Raw genomic sequence first — 6,323 nt, 5'->3', positions numbered from 1 at the left:
TATATCAGCACCATTTGGTGAAACAGATTATCTTGTACTATAGCAGCACCACCTGGTAAAACATATTATCTTGTACTATAGCAGCACCATCTGGTGAAACATTATCTTGTACTATAGCAGCACCACCTGGTGAAAAAGATTATTGTGTACTATAGCAGCACCACCTGGTGAAACAGATTCTCTTGTAAATTAGCAGCACCACCTGGTGAAACAGATTCTCTTGTAAAAGTAGCAGCACCACCTGGTAAAACAGATTATTTTGAACTATAGCAGCACCACCTGGTGAAACAGAAGATTTTGTACTATAGCAGCACCACCTGGTGAAACATATTATTTTGTACTATAGCAGCACCACCTGGTGAAACAGATTATCTTGTACTATAGCAGTGCCACCTGGTGAAAAATATTCTCTTGTACTATAGCAGCGCCACCTGGTGAAACAGATTATCTTGTACTATAGCAGCACCACCTGGTGAAACAGATTATTTTGAACTATAGCAGCACCACCTGGTGAAACAGATTATCTTGTACTATAGCAGTGCCACCTGGTGAAAAATATTATCTTGTACTATAGCAGCGCCACCTGGTGAAACAGATTATCTTGTAATATAGCAGCGCCATCTAGTGAGACAGATTATCTTGTACTACAGCAGCACCACCTGGTGAAACAGATTATCTTGTACTATAGCAGCACCACCTGGTGAAACAGATTCTCTTGTACTATAACAGCACCACCTGGTGAAAGAGGTTATCTTGTACTATAACAGCACCACCTGGTGAAACAGAGTCGCTTGTACTATAACAGCACCACCTGGTGAAATAGATTATCTTGTACTATAGCAGCACCACCTGGTAAAACAGATTATATTGTACTATAGCAGCGCCACCTGGTGAAACAGATTATGTTGTACTATAGCAGCGCCACCTGGTGAAACAGATTATCTTGTAATATAGCAGCACCACCTGGTGAAACAGATTATTATATTATGTTGTGCTATAGTAGCACCACCTGGTGAATCAGATAATTGTGTACTATAACAACACCACCTGGTGAAACAGATTATCTTGTACTATAGCAGCACCACCTGGTGAAACAGATTCTCTTGTACTATAGCAGAACCACCTGGTGAAACAGATTAGCTTCTACAATAGCAGCACCACCTGGTGAAACAGATTATCTTGTACTAAAGCAGCACCACCTGGTGAAGTAGATTATCTTGTAAATGAGCAGCACCACCTCGTGAAACAGATAATTTTGTACTATAGCAGCACCACCTGGTGAAACATAGTATTTTGTACTATAGCAGCACCATCTGGTGAAACAGATACTTTTGTACTATAGCAGCACCATCTGGTGAAACACATTATCTTGTACTATAGCAGCACCATCTGGTGAAACAGATAATTTTGTACTATAGCAGCGCCACCTGGTGAAACAGATCATTTTGTAATATGCAGCACCACCTGGTGAAACAGATTTATCTTGTGGATACAAAATATGAGGAAAATGCTGCCGAAGTTCTACCAACACATCACTGTAGTACTCGCGCTGGTAAAACATTGGACCACCGCTACTCTTCTTCTTCTTCGTTGGGGTTTATTGGCAGTTGGCATTCAATGTTATGGTGCATTACCACCACCTACTGTACTGGAGTGTGGGCCAGAGAAAGGGAGAAACTAAATCCTACCTGCCAGCCCAGTTACTCTTTAAAAAAATATATAAAAAATAAATATTTCAGTCTATATCTAATGATGTGTTACTTAATATACTCTTTAAAATAATTTCCTGTATCCCCTTCTCCCTCATACTAGATCTCAGCCTCTCTATTTCCCTCTGATACTGCCCACACTGTAGCAGTACATCCTCCACGTTTTCTGTTTCCTGTCAATAATCACACCTTCCTGTTGGATGCTTTCCTATCACATTTAAGGTCTTATTCAACTGGCTGTGTCCCACGCTTAATATAGTAAAAAATACCCTCCTCTCGTCTTTCCCTTCCTGCCGTCCTCCCCTCTCCGACTTTCCATCACTGTTCATATCAGGCATTTAGCCTGCCATCTCTACACCATCACTGTCCATATCAGGCTATTTTCCTCTGCCTTGCTCATTGAAACTACAACGTCAACATCCCCACTTATAAGTGCTTGTTTATCCAGTACATCAACTGCCTCGTTCCCCTCCACCCCCAAATGGGCTGGGACCCAAGTAAATGTTATCTGTATACCCCATCTGTCTCATCCATCCATGGGTTTGCAGCACCTCATAAAGCAGGTCTTGTCTGCAACGTGAGCTAAAAGACTGGCGACTTAGTAACACCTCACATGAATCAGAGCAAATAACTTCTCTGTCTGGCTTGACTTCCTCCACCCACTGCAAGGCCAACAGTATGGCCATCAGCTCCGCCGTATATACAGCCAGATGATCTGTAATACGTTTCCTGACCCCCCCCCCCCCCCCCCCCCCCCCCCCCCCACACACACACATTCCTGCACTACAAATGCTGACCCAGTACGTCCTGTCCTTGGATCTTTTGAACCATCTGTGTAAATGGCCACAAAATCCTGATACACAGTCTCCAGACGTCTCTTAAACAAATTAAATGGTTCAACACCCTCCCTATCTTTCTTTAGTCTCTCCAAGTCTTCTAGATCAACTACTGGAGGCGGGAGTAGCCATGGTGGATTTTCCACTGCTACTCAACTTTGCTCCTCCCTTCCTATAGGCAGAAACTCCAACAGGAAGTACCCGTGCGAAGGTCTATTCAACGCTGGTCTGACCAATCAAAATCCATGCTTCAAGATTGTTTTGATCACGCGGACTGGGATATGTTCCCGGTAGCCTCTGAGAAAAACATTGACGAATACACGGATATGGTGACTGAGTTAATCAAGAAGTGTATAGGAGATGTTGTATCCACTGTGACTATTAAAACCTACCCAAACCAGAAACCGTGGATAGATGGCAGCATTTGCGCAAAACTGAAAGAGCGAACCATCCCATTTAACCATGGCAAGGTGAATGGCAATATGGCCTAATACAAACAGTGTAGTTATTCCCTCCGTAAGGCAATCAAACGGGAAAAACGTCAGTAAAGAGACAAAGGGGAGTCGCAATTCAACGGCTCAGACAAGAGATGTGTGTGGCAGGGTCTACAGACAATCACGGACTACGTCTGCCCTATCACATCTGGATAAGAGGAATACCTATGTAAGAATGCTGTCCATTGACTATAGCTCAGCATTCAACACCATTGTACTCTCCAAGCTCATCATTAAGCTCGGGGTCCTGGGTCTGAACCCCGCCCTGTGCAACTGGGTCTTGGACTTCCTAACGGGCCGCCCCCAGGTGGTGAATGGAGGAAACCACATCCACTTCGCTGATCCTCAACACAGGGGCCCCATAAGGGTGCGTGCTCAGCCCCCTCCTGTACTCCCTGTTCACCCATGACTGCGTGTCAACATACGCCTCCAACTCAATCATCAAGTTCGCAGACGACACAACAGTAGTAGGCTTGATTACCAACAATGACGAGACCGCCTACAGGGCCCTGGGAGAGTGGTGCCAGGAAAATAACCTCTCACTCAACAAAACAAAATGAGCTGATCGTGGACTTCAGGAAACATCATAGGGAGCACGCCCCCCCCCCCCCCCCCCTCCCTATCCTCATCGAAGGGACCACAGTGGAGATGGAAAGCTTCCAGTTCCTCGGTGTACACATCACGAACGATCTGAAATGGTCCACCCACACAGACAGTGTGGTGAAGAAGTCAACCTCAGGAGGCTGAATAAATTTGGCTTGGCCTCTAAACCCCTCACAAACTTTTATAGATGCACAATTGAGAGCATCCTGTCGGGCTGTATCACCGCCTATCACAGGAAGACCAGAAAGATCATCAAGAACATCAACCACCCGAGCCACGGCCTGTTCACCGCATTATCATCCAGAAGGTGAGGTCCAAAGTTGGGACCGAGAGACTGAAAACCGCTTCTATCTCAAGGGCATCAGACTGTTAAATAGCCATCACTAGCCGACTTCCACCCAGTTACGCAACCCTGCACCTTAGAGGCTGCTGCCCTATAAACATAGACTTGGAATAATGGAACACCAGTCACTTTAATAATGTTTACATACTGCTTTACTCATCTCATATGTACAGTTGAAGTCGGAAGTTTACATACACTTAGGTTGGAGTCATTAAAACTACACAAATTTCTTGTTAACAAACTTTTAATTTTTTTTTACCTTTATTTAACTAGGCAAGTCACTTAAGAACAAATTCTTATTTTCAATGACGGCCTAGGAACAGTGGATTAACTGCCTGTTCAGGGGTAGAACAGTACTTTGTCAGCTCGGGGATTTAAACTTGCAACCTTCTGGTCACTAGTCCAACGCTCTAACCACTAGGCTACCCTGCCACCTATAGTTTTGGCAAGTCGATTAGGACATCTACTTTGTGCATGATACAAGTAATTGTTTACAGACAGATTATTTCACTTATATTTCACTGTATCACAAATCCAGTAGGTCAGAAGTTTACCTATCCTAAGTTGACTGTGCCTTTAAACAGCTTGGAAAATCCCAGAAAATGATGTCATGGCTTTAGAAGCTTTTGATAGGCTAATTGACACCATTTGAGTCAATTGGAGGTGTACCTGTGGCTGTATTTCAAGGCCTACCTTCAAACTCAGTGCCTCTTTGCTTGACATCATGGGAAAATCTAAAGAAATCAGCCAAGACCTCAATTTCCAAATGCCTGAAGGTACCACGTTCATCTGTACAAGCAATAGTACGCAAGTATAAACACCATGGGACCACGCAGCCGTCATACCGCTCATGAAGGAGACGCGTTCTGTCTCCGAAAGATGAACGTACTTGGTGCGAAAGGGGCAAATCAATCCCAGAACAACAGCAAAGGACCTAAGACCCGACGGGGCTCATTGCCTGCTTGAATTATGCAGAAACGGGCAGCGCTTAGGTCATGTAATTGATTCTTTTGGAAAGGGGAGAAATTGTCCTTTACCATGGTATTGACATTACAGTTGATCTGGAAGTATTACGTTTTTGGGGCGCTAAAATAAGGGCAATTGTACGGACCAAGGCGATGTAAGAGTTTACGTGAGATTACGTTAGGCCAGTTGAGAACAAGTTCTCATTTACAACTGCAACCTGGCCAAGCTAGAGCAAAGCAGTGCGATACAAACAACACAGAGTTCCACATGGGATAAACAAACGTACAGTCAATAACACAATAGAGAAGTCTACTCCGACAGGTTGCTGGATCGAATCCCTGAGCTGATAAGGTAAAAATATGTTGTTCTGAACAAGGCAGCTAACCCACTGTTCCCTGGTAGTTCGTCATTGTAAATAAGAATTTGTCCTTAACTGACTTTCCTAGTTAAATACAGGTTAAATACAATAGATACTACTGCACTGTTGGAGCTAGGAACACAAGCATTTTGCTACACCTTCAATGACATCTGCTAAGTATGTGACCAATAACATTTTATTTGAATCTCAGGTTCCACTTACTGCTGCTGTGCCCTCTAGCAAGGCACTTGACCCATAACCTGATCCAGGGGGGAACAAACCACACATACCTTCATGAAATAAATGAAGTTGTATTGGTATTAGTTTTGTAAATACATGAAATCCTGCAAGTCACTGCCATGACTATAAAACTGCAATTTAACAATTATTAGAACTCCAAAAATATTCTAATTTTGTCCTATGTTTTAATGGTAAGCTTATGGTTGATATAGCGAAGTGAACTTTGGTTCTGTAATTTCCTGCAACACAGACAGATGGCATGGTTGCGTGCTTGTTAACATTTCAGCATTGAAACCTTATGGTTGCCAGTAAAATACAGGAAATTCAAAATCTGACATTTGTTAGGATCACAACGCACAATGCCCTAAAAAGGTTTTCCATCTGCCCCTGAAATAAAAGAGAGTGTTGAACAAGTGCCTGACAGAAAATCACACGATAACTCAGTTTTACACGACTCGTCAAATCTTATCCCACTGATGTGTGGTCTTCATTTTTTATTTCAGCATATAGAAAGTATTTATAAGCATATAGAAACATTTATAAGAATTTACAAAGGGTTATTCGTTAAAGTTATTATACAGATTGCTCCTGTTGTTTTGTAGTGGATCGTTTTGATAGAATGAAAACCCATATTTCATTCGTTGATCAGCCATTTTTTGAAAGCAACAATTACGAGGTTACATTGGTTTGGAAAAATAAATGGAGAAATAGTTCTCCATGTGTCATTAATGGAAGAATGTATTTTACCATGTCAACATATTCCTCAATGGGATA

This window comes from Oncorhynchus mykiss, chromosome 5, assembly GCF_013265735.2.
Source record: "Oncorhynchus mykiss isolate Arlee chromosome 5, USDA_OmykA_1.1, whole genome shotgun sequence".
NCBI classification, from domain to species: Eukaryota; Metazoa; Chordata; class Actinopteri; order Salmoniformes; family Salmonidae; genus Oncorhynchus; species Oncorhynchus mykiss.
This window is presented reverse-complemented; position numbering follows the sequence as displayed.